General features: G+C 40.5%; 1 protein-coding gene across 8 annotated transcripts in view; it reads left to right on the top strand.

The window, feature by feature from the left end:
- Positions 1-23,858, top strand: part of KCNT2 (potassium sodium-activated channel subfamily T member 2) — a 537,964-nt gene that overhangs the window by 499,078 nt on the left and 15,028 nt on the right. The gene's annotated exons all lie outside the window — the stretch shown is intronic.

Below are 23,858 nucleotides of genomic sequence, written 5' to 3'. Positions count from 1 at the left end.
ATAAAGATCTTATCTGTCTGTAGCTTTACTTTCCTCAAGCAGTGCCGACAGGAGGTCAGTGTGTGTGTGTGTGCTTGTCCTGGAATGCAAGGGTGGGGAATAGAAGCAGAAATGTCCAGGGGCAACCAAAATTGTGTACACCAGGGCTGACAGTTTGAAATTATATCTGTGAAATGTTGTATTTTTGTTAATAACAGTGAATTAGAGAATCTGTTATTTTGTTATCCTGAGTTCATTTAAGAAACTTGTCTTTTTGGGAATACCCTTTTAAAGAATTGCAAAAGGGGAGCTTTTGAGTGGTTATGGAATGAGGCATATGGACTAGAAGATCAAAGTTAATTCACAATAAGCTGGAGGATTGGTCCTAATATTGTGCATATTGAATATAGATGGGGGAGAGGTCAGACATATGTATATACAAGGTTAGGAGATGGTAACCCTACATAATCTACACTATTAAGCAGGAGCGTAACTAAAACCGGAGTGGCAGGGCCTCGCCTGGCTCGGCCACAAATACAACCCCCTCTCCTGGTCCCACAATGAGTGATAATATGGGCTGGGTAGTGCTTTGGCCGTCGGCACACCTTCCCCGCCCCACAGTCAGCAATACAATGAATGGAAAATAATGAAATGAAACCTACATAGTGTCCACGCTTCTAATGGTGCAGAACTGCATCATTAATATTTATTTTAAAGTAGCAACCACTCATTATTAAATATTTAAAAAAATAAATAAATAAATAAAATCATTACTCACCTCCAAACTGCCGACCGTCCCATGACTTCCTCTTCTGCCTGAGTATCTACAGAGATGTAGGTGTATGTAATCACATCATCACGCATGCATGGGTCATATAGAGGCTGCAAGCTGAGGTATCTCTGCTGACTGCTCTCTGATCCTTTTTTGAGGCGGTCGGTGCGGTGCGATGCTGGTGTTATCTTGATTGGGAGCTCAAGCAGATGTGGGCCCCCTCTAACTCCATGTTCGATCATTACGCCGCTGGAACCAGCCTTAACAGAAGATTCTATTTGTTAGAGCATTGCGCCAACATTTATTTCATTTTTCTTGCACTAGTTTCCACTCCTTGTCGGTACAAAAATTATGGGAACTAAGTTGGAAATTCAGTTTCTTTTTTTTACATTGAGAAAATGGGCCTTACACAAATAAAATATATGGCCTTAAAAGTAAAGTTGTCTGTTTAAAACGTATACCTTGTATGAGAAATTCTGTGGCCTGAATGTAAAATCTTCATTTTTTGTATGTGCAAATTTCAGTGCCATGGGTGAGGTCTTCAGGTTTAGTGCACCACATCTTTTCCAGTATCTCTGCTGAGCACCTCCCAATCAAGAGGTCAGAGGATTCAATCATGGTGGGCTAGAGAGCTGTTTTCTTATTTTTCCACTCACAGTAAAGGAAGGGTTAAAGCGATCACCTTGAGAAAAGCACCAAGATGCCTCACTATTCAGCAGCCAATTAAGCAGTTTGCAGCTCCTTAGCAAACACAGGCATGTCCTCTTTGAAAGGCACTTTCGCTCTATAGTTTGCTGTTGCATCAAAATCTGAAAGGCACTGTTGCTGTATAGCTTACCTGTCTATCAAAATCTTAAAGGTTGCAGTATAGTTTGCCAGTCCATCAAAATGTTAGAGGTGATGTTACAGTATAGTTTGCAGTTCTGACATTATCCAGGATTAAGTTAAAATATCAGTTTTATATCTATTTGCATCAGTGTTACTTCACAATTCACAGTTTTACAAGTATTTTCATCAAAAACCGATATACAAAGAAGACATTGCAAGGTTTTGTTGAGTAGCAGAGAATACCAGATTCATGAAGCATGAAGCTTATAGATTCATGAAGGCAATAGTTTTTTGGTGCTGCTGCTCTGGCTTTCATGCGGCAGAAATCGGGGGGCATGCCGTCGGACGATCCGACTGATTTGGACTGAGCGCGGGATTTAACTTTAAATTCTGTCGCAAGACAATGCACTTACACCAGGAAGAAGAAAGTGAACTTCGGCGGACCTGAGCGGGGAAGCAACACATGCAGGATATCAGGCGCACGATCTAAGTGAATCACGGCAGAGTGGATGATCGTCGGACAATGCACTGTAGGTGAACTCAGTCAGACGGGTAAGTATATCTCTCCCACAGTACAGTTTGCACTGTTATAAGTAAATTCACTCCCTATCTTTTCTTCTTTTCCCTTTCACTGATCCTATAATTATACTACATGGCACTGGGCTATCTTCACCACGCTCAACCTCTGTTGAAAGTGCATAGCCCCCGGCCCAACCCCCTTTAAAACAGCAAAGCCATCTAACACAAAGGTCATGGAGTAGTCAGTCATGCTGACTCTCCTAGCTGGGATTCTGTGGCCCATCCACCAGCCCCTGCCACAAGGTTGAAAGATCCACAATACCTTCTGCCTGAGGATTAGGGTGTGGATAGAAAAAGGACGAGTGAAAGGGTGCCAAGGTGAAATGGTCAACATGTAGCCACATTGTTGCCAGGTACTGCCCAATGCTCTAAGGGACCTGGCAAACAAACCATGCAATGAAGACAGAACATGTGTCATTTGCACTCTGTGCCACTAATTTATAATGCACTGCCAAAGCCTTAATGATCTGGACCCCTCCTATATGACCAGGTACCTGCAAATTTAACATAAGCTACTGGATGAGACATCAAAAAAGTAGACTCCAGGGGCTTCTTCTACTGTTTGGTTGGCTCAACTTGTGCCACCACCTTCCAACTTCCAAGCCACCTGTCTCACCTGTATATAATGGTGACAAAGGAGGAAGAATAGGAGGAACAGGTCTCCTCAAATGGCTCGCAGTATGGGTTGCTGGTTCAGTGGTCAGGTATGGCACTCGACAGGGGAGACTTTTGGAGGAGGAGGAAAAGTAGGAGTGCTTCTTTAATCCTCTATGTAAATAACTGGGTCTGAACATCCAGAGCCCCTTATTAAAAAAAAAAAAAATAACGTATGTTTTTTTCTTTGTTCATTTATTTTTTAATCTTTCACTAGCCATTTGTGGGCAGGACAACTGTCCTGTTATTCCCACTAATTTTCAATACACACATACGTACATATAGAGCAAAGCCTGTATGGTACAGTCCATTAGGTTTTATAACATATAACAGATAACATGTTCTGCTGGGGACTATAAAACGTAACCACTTATTGCCCCCCCACCTCCACTGATCTGGTAGCACTACTTTAGGTCCCTACCTCACTCACTAGAGGAAGCTGGGTGGCTTAAAGAGCACATGACTGGAGACATCCTTTCCAGAGGACTAGTACAATAGGATATAGGGAAGTGCTCCGCTTTGGTGAGCAGGAGTGCCACTATGTAGGAAATAATATGTAAAGAGAAAGGAGCGCTAACTAAACCCTTTCACTACAAGAACTGTTAATAGCTTCACATCAAAATAATCTCCTTAGATCTGATTTTTATGGAAACAGGGGCTTAAAGAACAATATCATAGGGGATCTGAGTCACAAAAAGTAGTTTGGCCACTTCAAATATATAATAATATAACCAATAAAAAATTATAATTTACCACCACAAGAATTTGGACCTTTTTAGGAAGGAAAGAGACTAGATATGAATCGCATATCTCATGAATTGTCTCATGAACATCATTCTAGTGTTATTGAAAAGAAGATCAGCAGTGTTGCTACAGGACAGCAAGTAAAACTAGAGATTAGGTGATAATCTGTACCTACGTATACAATTCTTCTCATTCTTATTTGTTGCAGTGCTTACACCATAAAACCCTTTCTTCTATGCTCAGCTGTACCTCCGATGATTGTTTCATGCACATAAAACATTTCCTAGGGTTTTCTTTAAATCTCTTTGTTGCATTATTATTCCCTGTGCGTGTCTGGGCATGATATATACAGAGAAAGAGGTTTTTCTTGCATTTCATTATATCCTCATCTCAATTACAACTTCATGAATGCAAAGTGTCTTTAATGTATTTTTTGTAAAGGTTCAAAGTGTTAAAACATTTTTGCACACCATTCAGTTTTTATTTTTTCTCTGGCATTTGGGGATTTTTTCTAACATTTTCCTCAGTTTCTTTTGTGATTCATGTAGTTTGATTTTTAAGATTCCTAAAATATTATTTTGTTATATTTTATATTATATTTTGTTAGTATCACCTACTCTTCTATACAAAGGTAAAATTTATATATGCTAATATCTAGTTACCTAAACTGTTTCCAGAAAACATCGGCAATGATGTATAATATATAGTATTAGATACTGTATACTGTAAAAGCAAGAAGGATTGGTAGCAATACTCAGTTGAGCTGCAGTATACACAGGAAAAGGAACCTAAGCAGAATTCCTTGAAAAGGGTAACCAAAAAAATGGAAATGGAAAATATGAGTATATGAAATGCTAATTTTATTAGATATGTACTAAAAACAATATATTTATTCTAAGTTTTAGATTGTAGCGATTTGTCACTTAAAATTATTTTGGGTGACCACTGTAGGATGGTGTTATAGGGACCTGGCAAGGAACACGAGGCCGGTCCCCTATTCAATTACAATATCTCCGTCTATTCCTGATATATGCGTCATCAGGGGAACATCTTAGGTGGGATTGTGTAGTAATGTTAATTTTGACTGAATAGTGGTACTGGGGGATATTTATCGTGCGCCGGCATATGATAGCCCCACAGCTGCTCTTACACAGCCCGATACATCAAGAGGCTTCATCCTGATGTATCTGAGTCTGGTCCTGGGTCCCCTAAACATTTCTCCGAGGCGACTTGGCTTCTTCCAAAGGGACTCAGAAATTGGAAATTCCTACCAGATGTTATCCTGCTTTATCTAGACTTTCAAAGGTACTATAGAGTTTTCATAAGTCAAAATTTTCCTTTCTGATATAGGCAATAAACAACACCAACAACAATCAATGTTGTGTTTTCATTTTTCACTCCTCCTTATAACTTTTTTTTATCATGTAAAGAGCTGTGTGAGGGTTTGTTTTCTGCCTAACAAATTTCACTTCGCAGTGACGATATTTAATATTCCATGCCGTTTGCATGGAAACAGAAAAAAAAATCTAAATGCAGCAAAATTGTGGCCTTGGTTTTTACTGCTGTCACGTGTGTTCCCCAAATCACATGTCTCCTTTATTCTATTGGTTGGTACAATCCCGGGGATAGTAAATTTGTATAGGTTTTGATGTGTTTTAATATATTTTTTTTAAAAATTAAACCTTCTGTACTGAAACAATCTTCATTTTACCATCTGCTGGTACTAATAACTTTTTTATACTTCGCTGTACAGAGCTGTTTGACTTGTCATTTTTTTGCAAGATGGGATGACAATTTTATTGCTACCACTTTGAGGACTGTATGGCCTTTTGACCACTTTTCATAAAAAAAAAAAAATTATGTTGCATAATGTAATTTCTGTTAGGGGAGCTAAACGCTGGGAAGAACTGTGATTATGTTTTGATTGATAGAACATTTTGCCTAACATTTGAACATATGATTTTTACTGTTCATTTATATTCATATCAGTTTTAGGGAAAGGGGTTTGATTTCAATTTTAATTTTTTTTTAAATGTATTTATTTGTCTTAGCTTGTTTTTTTACTAGTCTTAGACCCCCTATGGTTCTTTAACCCTTGGTTGTCTGATTGATCCTACCATATACTGCCATACTACAATATAGTAGTATATAAGGATTTTACTGATCATTTATTACAATGTACCACTTGCACAAATCATATATACAGCCTCAGGTCATATATAGATCCAAGGCTGTGAAGGCGACAGATCTAAGATGATCTAAGCCATGATGGCGACGCCCAGACGCTCAAAGTGTTAACACCAGTGTTACTGGTGTTGTCACCCACCTTTTATGGAGAGGGATCAGTCAGTGAGCCCTCTCTATGCACCCGCAGCCAACATGTGACATAATACTATGTCATATGTCGGAAAGGTGTTAACGGAAATCTAAGATTAAGAATGCATAGGATGTGAAAAATCAGATCTCCGAGTTGTTTGTCCTGCACGTTCTCTTTGACCAATCACTGCCTAATTTAAAAAAAGCTTGCCTAAGCCTGACAAACTCTTGATCAATACCAGATAGCTGAACCCAGTATGCACACGGCAGTGTGGCCAAGCAGGACACATGACCCCACTGTAAAATAGATGCAGTAATGTGTGCCCCAGCAACATTACAGTCAGGACAGACCAAGGGAGAGTGATAATAGCCACTACCTCCATACCTGCCTTGAAAAGGGCAGCTATATTAGAGGAAATGTTAAACTTTGCTCCCACTGACACTTACTCATTGAACCGTTACTGGTTGTGGTTGATCCCTCAGGTGGTGAAACTGTCCTTAGGCTCCTTTCAGGCTAACTGATTTTTTTTCGGCTGTGTGCTATTGTACTCTTATCCTTATGGGTAGCAGATGGCCACATTCACATGTATTTGAATGGCTGTATTACCACCTGACTGTACCGGCGGTGCAAAAATGATAGGGCTCTGTCTTCAGCTGTACGTACGGCCCAGTTACATAGCTCCCTTTCTACAGCCCAGGGTATGATACATCCGGGTCCCAGGTTGGGCATAGCATAGGAAAGAATCCTAAGAGAGAACGGAGACTATATTGTAACTACCATCAGTAAAGATGCCATAATAAAGGTGGGGAGTTTTTTTGAGTACTCTGACGATCAGCCCTTTTCTTTTTTATTTATTGATTTAAATGTAAGTCAATAGTTTTGTTATTGTAAAAGCAATTTTAGCAAAAGAAAATATCTCCCTAGACAGGAGTGTGATACATAAACTACACGCAACTTTATTAAAAAGGAAGACAAACAGTGTTGCTGCACGGCAGCAACTAAGGCAAGTGATTCGGTGATAAATGTGTCTTTCTCTTAGCTCTGCTGTACACGCATATACAATTCTTCCTAGAGTTATTTGTAGCAATGCTTCAACCATAAACCCTTCTTTCTATGCTCAGCTGTACCTCAGATTTTTTGATGCATATAAAACATTTCCTAGGGTTTTTACTATTCTTTAAATCTCTCTGCTGCATTAGTATTTCCAGTGCGTGTCTGAGCAGGAGATACCGGGAGATATTTTGCTTGATTTTAATTATAATTTTCATGTCAAGTAAAGCAGCTAAAGTGCAAACTATTTTTCTTTTCATTTTTTAAAGTTTGTAGGGATAATTATTTTTATTTTAGTGTTTTTGAGCTTTTTCTCTGACATTTTGTTTATGTAAAAATTCTACTTACTAGCATGGAGTACTGGGTAAGATTGTATTTTAATATATATATATATATATATATATATATGCACTACAATATTCAGTGCTAAATGAGGCATAATATATGGGATGTTGTGCTGTGCATTATAATAAAGGCTATCAGGATCTACAGTGTGTCCTATATAAAGCTTTTAGTGTTACAGGAGCTGTATATTACATACTGCAATTGCTCAGTAACTGCCTCTGACAAAGGTAAACAAACTAAAATAAACTATTGCTATCATCTAGTAAAATGCTAATACAGGCAAGTACAAGATACGTTCTGTAGGTTTGTTCTTAAGATAAATTTGTATGTAAGTAGAAACTGTTTATTTTATAATTGTAACTCAAGACAAATTTTTTTTGGTCTTTGTGACAACTGCATTTTAAAAATGAACCAGGATTAGCAATAAAGCTTAATTACAGACTCTTAATAGCTATTATAGCTCTTTATTGTAGTCTAAGGCCCGTTCCACACCTGTACCTGTGTTCATCCCTGTGCCCCTCCATGTCAGCAACTGCAGTTCTTACCTTCCCTGGTTCCAGCTGCAGTCCCCCTCGCTGGGCCGCATGCACCCCCACCTCCTAGGGAGTGCACACGCCAGCTTTCTAAGATTTAAAGGGCCAGCACGCTGATTGGCGCTGGCTGGCAGCCTTCTCTGTTAAATTCCCCATCCCTTCCTGTGTCCCCTGCCGGATCTTTGAGCCTTGTGCCTGAACGAAAGCTTTCTAATTGTGTACCTCTGCATTATAGTGATTCAAGGTTGTGTCCTTCTGCCTTGGTCCTGACTTTGATTCTGTGCCACCTGTCCTGACCTCCAACCTGTCCCCGACCTTGTCTCAAGCTCCACGATTCTGTACTTTGTCTTGGCCACCACCGCAAGCAAAGTCACTCCTGTGGAGCGACCTGGTGGCATCCGCAGCAAGTTCAACCCACTTTGTGATGGGCACTAGTGAAAACAGGGTGCCACTTCCACTCCAAAGTGTCGCATTACGTTATAGCTCAAGGTTGTACAGTCGGTCATCTACCTCTGAAATATCTCATCTATAACACACACACCCCCAATCGGGATAAATATCTTATCTGTCTGTAGCTTTACTCTCCTCACGAACCACTGGCAGGAAGTCAGTGTTTGCGTGTGTGTGTTAATAACAGTGAAATAGAGTATGTGTTATTTTGTTATCCTGAGTACATTTAAGAAACTTGTCGTCATGGGAATGCCCCTTTAAGTCACATGATTATTGGGTCCTAAAGAGCCACTAGCTGTCTCACTTCCTTATTTCAGTATATAATGCAACCTAGTGTTCAGCTGTTTTATGAACTCCGATATTATTGGAGTAACTTATGTGACATCCAGAAGTGCAGCATTCCTCCCTAGTTCTCTAAACTCAGCATTGTATGTATGATGTTACTGTGTGCAGTTCTATGCAAGTAGTTGTTCCAATTTATTGTACTGTCGAATTATTCTACATGGATTCCACACCAGACTTAATGTTAGGTATTTTGTAATGTCCCTGGAAACAAGACCATCAGCATATAGGACATTGTAAGGCAGAAAAAACGTGTTATTTATATGAACTGAAGTACTTTTATCCTAGATCTGTTGTATTTCTGTGTGCTTATTTATTATCGTGATATCTTTTTATATGTATGAAACATTGGCTCAATAAAGACATATTTGTTTTATATTATCTCTAATGTAGCTAAATAGACACATATAAATCACAGTTAAGTTCACAGCTGCACCACTTTTAGAAAACTTAGTTCGGGTACTCGCCCTTCTCAGTGGTTTGACTCTCCACCTCTTGGAACAAAAAGTAAAAAATAGGCTGCACACCAAAATGTAAAAAGAAGTGGGTATTTTATTCACCCAAGTGCTACGTTTCGGATCCTCTTCAGAATCCTTTCTCAAGCCAAGCGTCAGGGATACAAGTTCATTCTTATATACACATCTCATACAATCATGTGACATTATCATGTGATCAAATCCATACTACAATACATCTTTTGTGTGATCATAACGTGTACATTTAAAGATACTGTATTGTAGTATGGATTTGATCACATGATAATGTCACATGATTGTATGAGATTTGTAAATAAGAATGAACTTGACGCTTGGCTTGAGAAAGGATTCTGAAGAGGATCCGAAACATAGCACTTGGGTGAATAAAGTACCCACTTCTTTTTACATTTTGGTGTGCAGCCTATTTTCTACTTTTTATAATCAGACACATATCTACTTAGCAGAACAGGGCATCCTAGGAAGATCTGTGACTTTAAACATGTCACTGTCAGTGGATGCCATCTGTTAGACACATTAATTTTCCATAACTTTGTCCCTCTAGAATCATCATTGGGAAATGGACATTTTTAGGAGTAACAAAAGCTCCGCCATGAAATACTAAGCCAACAAGCTCATAGATTAGCATTGGCAAGTACTAACACACATAACACATACAAATCTCCTGTACTCTCAGCTGAATACATTACAAAGGTCCAAACTGGCTCTGGAAGTAACATTGGAGCAAGTTGTTTATCACAGGCTTCATGATTGTGTTTTTATAGCTAATACCACTTATAAGCCAGAGTCCGTCATAGGCAATATTAAATGTCAGCCAGAGTGCTGCAAAGTAAACTGCTGCTGGAAAATTGAAAATAGAAATTTATTCTCTCTGGTTTCATGGGGGAATGTAGGTTTTGTGAATGTCAGAAGAATGAACAAGCACTGCCAAGTGTAAATTTTATATTGTCTGCTTTGTGCTTCATATCTAGTTCCAGTAGCTTAGCTCATCTATGTTGTGGTAAAATTAAAGGAAACCCACCTCACATCTACTAATAAGGTAGAGCCGCCGCTAGGCTCATCCTGAAGGCCCGTTCAGTATACTTTCATAGTCAATCAAATAGGTATAATATGTTCAGGGCCGGTTCTAGACAAAGTGGGGCCCTGGGCAAAACTAAAAGTGGGGCCCCAAAATAAAACTATTTTATGACCAGTCACAGTCAGCAAGAGGCTCCCTTTAGTATGGTAAAACAAACTGTAATATGGGAGAATTTTATAGGAGATAGATGATAGGGAGATTTATGGGCAGCACGGTGTCTCAGTGATTAGCACTACAGCCTTGCAGCGCTGGTCAACATCTGCAAAGATTTTGTATGTTCTCTCTGTGTCTGTGTGGGTTTCCTCTGGGTACTCCGGTTTCCTCCCACACTCCACAAAAATTACTGGTAGGTTGATTAGACTGTGAGGCCCATTGGGGAGAGGGACCGATATTTTCTGAAAGCAGACACTTGCCCCATTTTCAAAATTGCATCAAAGATTTTAAAGACATAGGCGCCTTCATGCAATTTTGATTCAAATTGAAACATTTTATTAAAATACTTAAAGGAAACCTACCAATGCTGATGGTAGGTATTAGATGTAAACACCGGGCACCAGCTCAGGGTGAGCTGGTGCTGGAGCTTACCTTTGCTAGTGTTTTAAACCGCTATATCGCGGTTTAAACACATTTTGATTTACAGCCCCGAGGTAGCTTCGGCGCTGCGTGCAGCCGTGCGCGCACGCGCCTCCATAGGAAGTTCCGGAGGCGTCACGTGCACACTGCCGCGCGCAGCGCCGAAGCTACCTCGGGGCTGTTCACAGCTAATACCTACCATCAGCAGTGGTAGGTTTCTTTTAAAATTTGACTTTGATGGCAAAAAATTTGATCCAAACAGAAAATATTTACCTTCACATCTCCTAAATGTAATACATGGACATGTGTAGAGTTCACAAATGTCCCATATTGATATGTTCACATAAATAAATCCACATACTATTACTAAAACTGTAATAACTAGATATCTGCTTTTCAGCTACACATTTTTAGACAGTCACAACCTGCAAAATATAGCAATAAAACAGAATAAAAAGTAAAGGCGCCATAAAACCTATAGAATTTTGAAAGCAGACAACCAGGCGATGCATTTGGCAATTAACATTCAAAATTTCCTCTAAAATATGTACAAATCCAGATACTTATACAAAGAAAATTTTCTTTCCTAAAACAGTCAGATGTGAGGAGATCATACAGACCCCACAGCAATATACTATATTCACCAAAATATGCAGCAAATGGAACTGCAGAAAATTCACACAGATGTATCATTAGACAATGTGTAACCCAAATAAATAACTATATATCCATAAACCTCTCTAATGAGATAATAAAAGTCACTTTTAGATGTGCGCCATTGTATTAGCCGCACAATAACAGAACCCTCCGCGCTTCATAAGAATTTGAGTGAGAACGTCATAACATCGGTGTAAGTAATGGAGGATGGTGTGAAATAATAACTTTATTCCAGGACATGTGCGTGTGGTTTTGGTGTTACATATAACTTTATGGACATGTTCTGGTCGCGGTGTAGTTACATTAGGCGAAGAGGATTGAATGTTCATCGTATCAGTCAATTTTCCCAACAAAAAATAACTATCACAAAATAAAAGGGAATAAGAGAGAAAGGGCCACATTTATCACTTTTGTGCGTCTAAGTGTAGTAGTTGCGCCTAAATTCTGGCGCACTGTTTTCCAGAATTATCACAAGCTACAACCATCTGTGATAAGTTAATTTCCTGCCTCTTATTAATCACTTTACTTTAACACAGTTTAGGTGCAATTTTGGGGCAGTTTCGGTGCAATGTTAGATTCAGACACTTACATGTGATCCTGCTACAAGCTCTTCTCTGCTTCTCCCACGGCCCAGAATGAAGATAACACTCACAGCAGCACCCAGGTGTGTGACACCCAGCACCCAGTGATCTCCTCAGCAGGGGCTTCTCCTGGAAGGGATCCCCCAGTGCTGGTCTCCTGCTGCACCCCTGTAATTCTGCACAGTATCCCCCTCAGACACACTGGTGATACTGTGCAGAATTACATGGGGGACACTTGTATGTAGTATCTGCAACATTCTGTAATGTTCTCTTCTCTCTTGCTTTGAGCTCAGGAGTTTGAAGAATGTTTTGTAAATAGAAGGTGATGAACTGTATATAGAGTCTACAGCTCCTGTCTGCAGAGTATCTCATGTCTGTATTACATATTCTAGTGTCGGCAGTGTCTGGCTGAGCTTTGCTGCTAGAAATTAGCTGTTCTGCAAAGGGGCTCAGTGCTTTCTTCTCAGTTTACGCCACCTTCGGGCTGGAGTGTTTTTGCGCCCGTCGCAAGTGATGAATATCATTAGGCGCAGCAAAACAGTTTGGCGCAGCTAGTTTGGCGTTTAGTCACAAAAATGGCACAAAAACGGCGCGCCTGAATGAAAAGGCGCAAAAACAACAGAAAAAACGATTGATACAGTGTGTTCTTAGATAGTTCTGCATAGAGAAGGGTTAAAAACATGAATATTAGTTGATATTATCCCTTCTCAAAATGTAGTAACATATAAAGTGAATATTTCCATTATCTTTGAGGTGCAGCAGCTCCTGTGTGCAGCAAATGCTCCCTGCATAAGAATCTGAATGCGGGGGGGGGGTTAATTTCAGGGGGCTGTATCTCTGGCTCTGTGACACATAGAACTTTACTTCTTTTTACGTATGAAAGAAAAGAGTCTCCTCTTTTATATGAATCTAAATTTGTGTTTCTAAAATGTAGGAAAACGGAGATATTAACTGTTAAACTGTCGTTGGGAGTGATTTTTATATATAAAAATGGCACCTGATATTCTCACTTTAAACCTGAGTATCTCTGGATCCATAGCACCTAGAAACAAAATTCAAGATTCATTTGAAAGAAGAGATTCTCCCCTTTCTCCCAGGGGCCCTGGGCAATTGCCACCTTTGCCTACCCATAGCGCCGGCCCTGAATATGTTAAAAAGTTTTTTATTAGTATTATGTAAAATAACAGCAGAGGCTACTTGGGCGAGAAGTAGCCGCGCCATGGAGCGTGAAGTAGCCGCGTCGTGGAATGGGAGTAAAGGCATCTTCACACCCCAGTAGATACGTATCCTTGAACTAAACGTTGGAGCTACTGCTCATGCGGTTAACTCCGGATTCCTGGATGAGTGCGTACCACTGCGCGTTGAAGATGCTGAACTGGTCCGCGTCATCGACTCAGGCTACTGGGGCGTTGAGTAGCCTTTACTCGCACTCCACAGCGAAGCTCCTGCACACAGTAGCCTCTGGTGCTAATTTACATAAAACTAAAAAAATCTTTTTTCATATTATACTTATTATTAACACAAAATGTACTATATGGAACTCTCTGCCGCAGGAGGTTGTTATGGCGGACTCTATGTACATGTTCAAGAGAGGCCTGGATGACTTTCTGGAGAGAAAAAATATCACGGGTTATGGGGATAAAGCATTTATTTAATTCTTAAAGGTTGGACTTGATGGACTTGTGTCCTTTTCCGGCCTTATATACTATGATACTAAAGGCAAGGGACTTTCAGTATGAACCTATCAGTGGATCTTCCTTTTAAAGTAGATCTGTTTCCTCACTTCCATATTCCAAAATTTAGTGTAAGTCTTCCTAAAGACGTTTACACTACAGATCCTATTTTTGTCACCTGCTGGCTGTACATGTATAGTTCATTTCCAAGGGATCTGTATGAGTTGTGTTATTAATTCACAGAAGCCAATGAGTTAAATTTGAAAGCACATTTTCTGCATTTGCAAGGTTCACATGTCCCATTCTGCATTTCTTTAAAATAATTAAAATAATATTAGTAATAATAATGATGAATATTATGAAAATTGTCACTATTAATATTCATCATAATAATAAGGATAAGGGTAAATATTCACAAGTACAATAATTGAAGACTTGCACAATCTTCTTGTTTTTCGTGCTTATTTTTTTCGCACATAAGCCAGGATGTTGAGGAGAGCTGATGGAGCAGAAGAAGAGTGCCGCCATTTTGTTGGAAGCATATTCCTAGTTACAGTACCAGCAGTAAACATAGCAATAACACGCATCTGGTTACATTGCTATGTAGGAAATGATGTAAAAGTGTTATTTTCCAAAATAAATGCAAAATATTTTGGCACCCTCCCAAATTACGCTGTACTAATTGTGAAGGGGTTAACTGTGGATGGTTGATATGTTTCCCCAGAGTTTTATTTTTATGAAAGGCCTTAATGTGGAGGTTGTGTTTGTCCAGCTGCAAACACTGTAAATCTGGGAAGTATGGCTCAAACAAGTTATTTGTTACTCTCCTTGGTCAGATTTATAAGGAATGGATTCGCCGGCTGGTAGTGGGGCGGTCCAGTGAGCAGAGCTGAGAGAGTTGGCTCTGAAAGGAGGCTGGAGAGCACACAGCCCTGACCTCTGTGCCTAGAGCAGCGACATCCTTTATGTTTTAGTGGGGAGTTAGGGGAACTCTGTTTAGCTAGCACCTAGATGGGTAGGAATTTGTTTATGTTTGATGCCTGTATGTGAAGGTTGCTGCTTGAATAAATGTAGGCAAGACCTGTTTTGACTAAACTTTGGTGTCACTGTCTTGAACTGCATCACAGATCTCCACTATCTCAGTCTCTACAGGGCCAAATCTCCCACAATGAATATTACATCTTAAAGGAGGATAGACCAATAGACCCTACTGCACAGGCCATCTTCCAGTAGAGAACTCAATAAGGGGCTATGGTGATGCTGGGATGATGTATCATACCATGTACCACAAGGCATGAAAAATTAACAAATCTTGGAGCATACTATGGAATTCATAACTTTTTACCCTAATGCAACAGTTTTTCCACTTTTAAAAAAATGGTGCAGGCTAAATCTGAGATCTATCACAGGGGCTCCAGGCTTCATTAATACCTATGGAGCCCCTCAAGCTCATTTGCATACAGCCCTTCACCCTGATGGTAGATGCACTTTAAATAGCATAAGATGTCACAACACACAAGTGGGTAGCACAAGGATGCACATGCTTAAGTGCAAACTGGAAAAGGGAAAACGCTTTAGCATGACTGTGCTTACAGAACAATTGGCTCTGTCAGCTTAAAATTATGAAGGTACTTTCTGGTGAGGATTTTGACCTTTCAATGTAAAGTCGCAGCATAGACAAAATCTTCTGTTGTATGTCTGCAACAAAGAATTCCTTTGAGGACCAGAACCATTTGTCCCCCAACTTATTGTGGTTCTCTACTATGAGCATGAGCCTATGGAGGAGTCATATTTTATTCAGCCTGCCGATATATCTAGTCCATGCCTTTCCAATAATAACATTCAACTACCTCACCAGTATTACTATAAAATGCTGCATACATTTGAATTTTTTCCTTCCTCCTCTCCAGAGGTGATGAGTATAAATGTTTACAATATCTTTATATTCTCTGTTGTAATTCCTTAAAATGTTCCAATTTGGAAATAGGAAGAACTCACAAAAAACAAACATTCAGCATAATTTATTAACTTTTTTTGCATAATTTTTTGGTGCAGTTATTAAAATTGTCTCTTTTGCGACTTTTCTGGGTGCAAGCAAGTGTGTAATGGCAGGACACAAACAAGGACAGTGAGCCCTAATACTGAGACCCCAATTGGTCCCTACCTACTTATTGGGTCCCCCCTAAACGGAGTTCAGATTCCAGAACTAGAGAATACAAGAGAGCTAGTGAACCTAGCAGTTTCACCAGCAAGGAGTCAAAGCTAAAGTGGACACTTATAGGGAAACTCAGCCCTGCCACAGGTGGTAGGAGTAAGCAATTATAGGTCCACAGTGTTAACTCTTGCAAGACAGAATCAGTGAGGGGTTTGGCAGACATCAGGTTAGACAGCCATAGAACCTAGTTCAGACTGCAGGATGACGAAAACTCAGTGTCTCCTAATCATACCAGCAGGGCCGGTTCTAGACAAAGTGGGGCCCTGGGCAAAACTAAAAGTGGGGCCCCAAAATAAAACTATTTTATGACCAGTCACAGTCAGCAAGAGGCTCCCTTTAGTATGGTAAAACAAACTGTAATATGGGAGAATTTTATAGGAGATAGATGATAGGGAGATTTATGGGCAGCACGGTGTCTCAGTGATTAGCACTACAGCCTTGCAGCGCTGGTCAACATCTGCAAAGATTTTGTATGTTCTCTCTGTGTCTGTGTGGGTTTCCTCTGGGTACTCCGGTTTCCTCCCACACTCCACAAAAATTACTGGTAGGTTGATTAGACTGTGAGGCCCATTGGGGAGAGGGACCGATATTTTCTGAAAGCAGACACTTGCCCCATTTTCAAAATTGCATCAAAGATTTTAAAGACATAGGCGCCTTCATGCAATTTTGATTCAAATTGAAACATTTTATTAAAATACTTAAAGGAAACCTACCAATGCTGATGGTAGGTATTAGATGTAAACACCGGGCACCAGCTCAGGGTGAGCTGGTGCTGGAGCTTACCTTTGCTAGTGTTTTAAACCGCTATATCGCGGTTTAAACACATTTTGATTTACAGCCCCGAGGTAGCTTCGGCGCTGCGTGCAGCCGTGCGCGCACGCGCCTCCATAGGAAGTGCCGGAGGCGTCACGTGCACACTGCCGCGCGCAGCGCCGAAGCTACCTCGGGGCTGTTCACAGCTAATACCTACCATCAGCAGTGGTAGGTTTCTTTTAAAATTTGACTTTGATGGCAAAAAATTTGATCCAAACAGAAAATATTTACCTTCACATCTCCTAAATGTAATACATGGACATGTGTAGAGTTCACAAATGTCCCATATTGATATGTTCACATAATTAAACCCACATAATATCACTAAAACTGTAATAACTAGATATCTGCTTTTCAGCTACACATTTTTAGACAGTCACAACCTGCAAAATATAGCAATAAAACAGAATAAAAAGTAAAGGCGCCATAAAACCTATAGAATTTTGAAAGCAGACAACCAGGCGATGCATTTGGCAATTAACATTCAAAATTTCCTCTAAAATATGTACAAATCCAGATACTTATATAAAGAAAATTTTCTTTCCTAAAACAGTCAGATGTGAGGAGATCATACAGACCCCACAGCAATATACTATATTCACCAAAATATGCAGCAAATGGAACTGCAGAAAATTCACACAGATGTATCATTAGACAATGTGTAACCCAAATAAATAACTATATATCCATAAACCTCTCTAATGAGATAATAAAAGTCACTTTTAGATGTGCGCCATTGTATTAGCCGCACAATAACAGAACCCTCCGCGCTTCATAAGAATTTGAGTGAGAACGTCATAACATCGGTGTAAGTAATGGAGGATGGTGTGAAATAATAACTTTATTCCAGGACATGTGCGTGTGGTTTTGGTGTTACATATAACTTTATGGACATGTTCTGGTCGCGGTGTAGTTACATTAGGCGAAGAGGATTGAATGTTCATCGTATCAGTCAATTTTCCCAACAAAAAATAACTATCACAAAATAAAAGGGAATAAGAGAGAAAGGGCCACATTTATCACTTTTGTGCGTCTAAGTGTAGTAGTTGCGCCTAAATTCTGGCGCACTGTTTTCCAGAATTATCACAAGCTACAACCATCTGTGATAAGTTAATTTCCTGCCTCTTATTAATCACTTTACTTTAACACAGTTTAGGTGCAATTTTGGGGCAGTTTCGGTGCAATGTTAGATTCAGACACTTACATGTGATCCTGCTACAAGCTCTTCTCTGCTTCTCCCACGGCCCAGAATGAAGATAACACTCACAGCAGCACCCAGGTGTGTGACACCCAGCACCCAGTGATCTCCTCAGCAGGGGCTTCTCCTGGAAGGGATCCCCCAGTGCTGGTCTCCTGCTGCACCCCTGTAATTCTGCACAGTATCCCCCTCAGACACACTGGTGATACTGTGCAGAATTACATGGGGGACACTTGTATGTAGTATCTGCAACATTCTGTAATGTTCTCTTCTCTCTTGCTTTGAGCTCAGGAGTTTGAAGAATGTTTTGTAAATAGAAGGTGATGAACTGTATATAGAGTCTACAGCTCCTGTCTGCAGAGTATCTCATGTCTGTATTACATATTCTAGTGTCGGCAGTGTCTGGCTGAGCTTTGCTGCTAGAAATTAGCTGTTCTGCAAAGGGGCTCAGTGCTTTCTTCTCAGTTTACGCCACCTTCGGGCTGGAGTGTTTTTGCGCCCGTCGCAAGTGATGAATATCATTAGGCGCAGCAAAACAGTTTGGCGCAGCTAGTTTGGCGTTTAGTCACAAAAATGGCACAAAAACGGCGCGCCTGAATGAAAAGGCGCAAAAACAACAGAAAAAACGATTGATACAGTGTGTTCTTAGATAGTTCTGCATAGAGAAGGGTTAAAAACATGAATATTAGTTGATATTATCCCTTCTCAAAATGTAGTAACATATAAAGTGAATATTTCCATTATCTTTGAGGTGCAGCAGCTCCTGTGTGCAGCAAATGCTCCCTGCATAAGAATCTGAATGCGGGGGGGGGGGTTAATTTCAGGGGGCTGTATCTCTGGCTCTGTGACACATAGAACTTTACTTCTTTTTACGTATGAAAGAAAAGAGTCTCCTCTTTTATATGAATCTAAATTTGTGTTTCTAAAATGTAGGAAAACGGAGATATTAACTGTTAAACTGTCGTTGGGAGTGATTTTTATATATAAAAATGGCACCTGATATTCTCACTTTAAACCTGAATATCTCTGGATCCATAGCACCTAGAAACAAAATTCAAGATTCATTTGAAAGAAGAGATTCTCCCCTTTCTCCCAGGGGCCCTGGGCAATTGCCACCTTTGCCTACCCATAGCGCCGGCCCTGCATACCAGCAAGGATAGAGGAGACAGCAGGCACAGACGAGACATAGTGCTTTTGAGTATCTGCATCTTATCTGACATAGTGAATGGCCGTTATGCAGATGTTTGCGCTGCATCTATCATTACTGTGAGTCTAAAAAGTTGCAAAAATACACCTGGTCTAAGGAGGCGCAATTGAAAAACATCAACCTTTTCAATAATGGTAACAATGATCCACGCATCCCAAATAAAAAAATTAACTGAATGCAACATGAAAAAATACTTCAGCACAGTTTTAAAATGTAAAATGTCATCTTTCCATTAAATGGCTTCAAGTCACTACCTTATCATGTTTTATAGGAAGTCATATTTTTGGGTGGAATTATTGCCATTCCTAATGTGAAGACTTCATATCCTATACATTATAATAAAAAAGGCAAAGACTCATTTGAACAGGAAATTATATTTTGTTTTTTTGAAATTTCTTTAACTTATAGTCTCTGCGCATACAACAATATGTAGTCTGGATATTGTACAAGCATTCACTTTTTTGTGCAAAAATGAAACTAGGATTGTTCTGTCACAGCTTTTCTCAGTCTAGTTTCCTTATTGGCCGCAAATGAGATCTACTTTGTAGGGGAATAATTTGCGGCAAATTAGGCGAAATTAATCTTCTGTGTGCCAATTCAAAACACATTTAATAAGACAAAACAAGATCAATCAAAAATCACAAGAAAAGAAAAGGAACAAACTAGTCTGCAAAAATAGGCAGACTTGAGACACACTATGATTAATGTCCCCCATTAAGCCTGCTGCTAAGAGGTTTGCTTTATGTAGATGCTGTCATTCAAAAATGGGGTTATCAGTCCAAAAAAAAAAAAAAAACAGAGGCAGATTAACAATGTAAACTATGATGAGTCTTAGGGCGCTGTCCCATGTTGCGTTTGCAAAACACCGGGGCCCGGACCGCCCCGGTGGGCGCGGTTTTGTCTGCATTTGCAAACGCAACGTGGGACAGCGCCCTTAAAATGCACCAGACTTATTATGGTGCAGGGCAGGGATGTAACTATCATGGACATGACATGCCATGGCAGCTGCCACTGGGCCCCCAGAATCAAGGGGCTCAGTGTGGCCAGTATTAGGGGAACACTGAGTGACTGCCCAGGTGCCCCTGACTCTTTTGTAGATAACACTTGTGGCCATAGAAAAAGTTTTGAGTATTATAGTACCTCTATGGTACTATGGTATTATAGTGCCTATCTATGGTATCCATGTCTTTATGTGCACAGCCTTTCCTAGTTACAACCCTGGTGCAGGGTGTGACATTTGGTGTCTAGCTTAGGTTTATACTCAGTTGGCTTTCTTTGCATTACAGTTATGGCACTCATTGTCACATTATAAATCAGATCCACTTGGAAATGGTGGCCAACACAACATAAATGTGGTGCACAGCATGTAGGCCATTTTGGACCATCTGAAGTAAAACACTTGCGATAGAAAGGTAGAAATAGTAAAAATTGGATGGTGACCCACTTTGTCCATAAATAGATTTGACATGGAACTATTCCTAAGGCAGTTATCTGAATGGTTCTCTTATTATTTACCCTCTAACTGTTTGCAGGGATCTGAACTATCTCTTGGTGTAGTCTCCTGTCAATTACAGCTGAGCCACACACATCCAAAGACACTGTGGTACATACCCCAAGGAAAGGCTGGACAATCAGAGATCAGGAAGGGAAAACCAATGTGGTGCATGTTCAATGATTGGATGAAGCATGAAGGAAGGGAGAAAAAAACGGACAAAAAATATTTTTCTTGAATAAAGTACATTACAAAGTTTCTAACTATTGTATGAACTTTAATTTATGCTACTCTCCCATTGTGCTCCTCTTCCATTGTGTATTGGTTGCATTTTGATCTCCATTGTGTCTCCATTTTTTAGCACAATTTTTGCAAAAAAAGAGCAACTGAAAGCCGTTCTAGGAAGTTCTAAACCTTTTAGTCTGTGCGCCAATTCATTAATTGCTTGTGCCACAAATTTACATCCCACTGAAAAATATAGCACGGTTCCAGTGCCACCCTGAATGAATAATACCCCTCATTATCTTAGAAAGTTTGCTGTGTATATGAACCTTTACTCCATATTTATGTGGTATCAACAGGATACATATTTTTCCTTTGTTATTAGAATGAAAAAATGCAGCAATAAATGATACCCATAGTCTGCTCACATACTGAGGTAATTTATTAACCGTCATTTCTTTACACATTGACTTACACATTTTACATCCAAAAGCCCAATTTGACTGCTTAGGGCAGCAAAGGACTACAAGACCACATTACTATATTAATAATACAATATAAAAAAACTAGTATTATGATCATCATTATTATTATTATGTTTTATGAATGTGCTTTTCATCTCAATTTGTTCTAACAATTCTGGGAAGCAGGTGGTGACAATATTTTATCATTTATACTTTGATATGCAATAGTCAGTCAGGATATAATAGGGAACAGCTCTTGTACACATCATTCATATGTGAATATTTCTCATTTCAAATTCCATCATTTAATGGTGTCTTTTGCCTTCAACTGCAGTTTTCCACACTCCCTATGACAAAAGGCCTATCAATTCTGTCTCATTTTGTCTATTTTTTGCCAAGTAACCTCAGGGCATCTGTAATATGAAATCCATCCTTCCTAGCATAAACATAGATTACAAATTATTCACCACAGAGTAAACAACATGTGGGAGAGTTCTCTCAGAAAATTGGCCAGCGCAGGTAATAACATTCACAGCTGTAAAACTGAGGCTTCAATTATACTGTTAACCATTTATGCCATGCTCGTGCCCTGTCCTTTACTTAACATTAGCCAATGACACATTCTATGACACTTTGAATGCCGTATTCTTGTATTAAGATTTTACAAAATGTACATTGGTGTAATTTCATACTGTGTGTCTAAAGCTGGGTTCACACTTTGCTTTTAGTATCCAATCAGCATATACATCAGGAAAGCTGCGTTGGGCATTGCTAGGGTGGTAAAAGATTCGGGGCACGGGCCCCAATGCATATGTAGCGCTCTTACAGTAATGCCCACTCCTGTACATAACGCCCTCACATGTGGTTGTGCCAATATCAACTTTACTGAGGATATATACAGCTAGAGAAACACAGGAGAAATCCCTACTTGTTCCCTCCAGTGCCTGCAGGTGATGTGTCCTCTATCTTCTCCATTAAGCATCACCACATCTAATGTTCCTCATTGTTCCTACATCTTGATTCACTGACAGCGTTATCCTGCAGAAAGGAATGTGCCCACACAGCCCCCCAATAATGTCCACACACCCCCAGTAATGTCCTCCACACAGCCCCCCAGTAAGGAATGTGCCTACACAGCCCACCAGTAATGACCCCACACAGCCCCCAGTAATGTCCTCCACACAACCCCTCCCAGTAAATAATGTGCCCACACAGCCCTATAGTAATGTCCTCGACAGAGCCCCCCAGTAATGTACCCACACAGCAACCCCCAGCATGTCCCCCATCAGCCCCCAGTAATGTACCCACACAGCCCCCCAGTAAGCAATGTGCCCACACAGACCCCCAGTAAGTAATGTGCACACACAGACCCCCAGTAAGTAATGTGCCCACACAGCCCCCCAGTAAGTAATGTGCCCCCCCAGCCCCCCCAGTAAGTAATGTGCCCACACAGCCCCCCAGTAAGTAATGTGCCCCACACAGCCCCCCAGTAAGTAATGTGCCCCACACAGCCCCCCATTAAGTACTGTGCCCCACACAGCCCCCCAGTAAGTAATGTGCCCACACAGCCCCCCAGTAAGAAATGTGCCCACACAGCCCCCCAGTAAGTAAAGTGCCCACACATCCCCCAAGTAAGTAATGTGCCCAAACATCCCCCCAGAAAGTAATGTCCTCTAACAGCCCCTCAGTAAGTAATGTGCCCCACACAGACCCCCAGTAAGTAATGTGCCCACACAGACCCCCAGTAAGTAATGTGCCCACACAGAACCCCAGTTAGTAATGTGCCCACACAGACCCCCAGTAAGTAATGTGCCCACACAGACCCCCAGTAAGTAATGTGCCTCACACAGCCCCCTAGTAAGTAATGTCCTCACACAGCCCCCCCAGTAAGTAATGTGCCCACACAGCCCCCCATGTTCTCCCCTCACAGATGCAGCTCTGTGCACTGCTTTTCCCAGCAGGTCATTTGATCATGACATAATCACAGGTCCTTCAGCCTGCAGCTACTGCTGGGGAAAGCAGTGAGTGCACAAGTTCTCATCATGATATGTGTCCTGAAGAAGCAAATGTCCTGCTGACCCGAGGCTCTGGCCAAAAGATCCGGGGCACAAGCCCTGGATCTTTTGACCTAGCAACGCCCCTGGTTGTTGCTCAGTATAGAACGTATTGTGTGAAAAAGACCAGATGGAAGTATGTAGCAAGCTATGTCTTTCTATCCGGCTTCCTTCTGCTGAGCAACAGTTGTGGAGGTGGCAAAAGAAGCCTTTGGCGAGCGGATGCAACATCCCCCCCGAGTTCTGCTGAGCTCATATGGCACTCAGCAGGAGGGAGGATACTGGTGACATCACTGGGGAAACACCCCTAACAGGAGCCAATGCATTCTGGGGGGAGGAGAAACTGGGCAATGTATTGCACTGTATAAGCATATAGTGGGATATCCCTTTGCAATCTGACATCTGCTTATAATGTATAGCAAAAAACAAGATGTCAATGCAGCAATTATAATGTAAAATGATTGAAATGTAAAACAATTGGAAATATATGCAGTCATACTTAAGGCTCCCATCCGGCTTCTGTTTCATCTTAAGAGGAGAAGAT

Source organism: Engystomops pustulosus, chromosome 10 (assembly GCF_040894005.1).
Source record: "Engystomops pustulosus chromosome 10, aEngPut4.maternal, whole genome shotgun sequence".
Taxonomy (NCBI): Eukaryota; Metazoa; Chordata; class Amphibia; order Anura; family Leptodactylidae; genus Engystomops; species Engystomops pustulosus.
The sequence above is the reverse complement of the archived record's forward strand: the minus strand, read 5'-3'. Positions and strand labels throughout refer to the sequence as shown.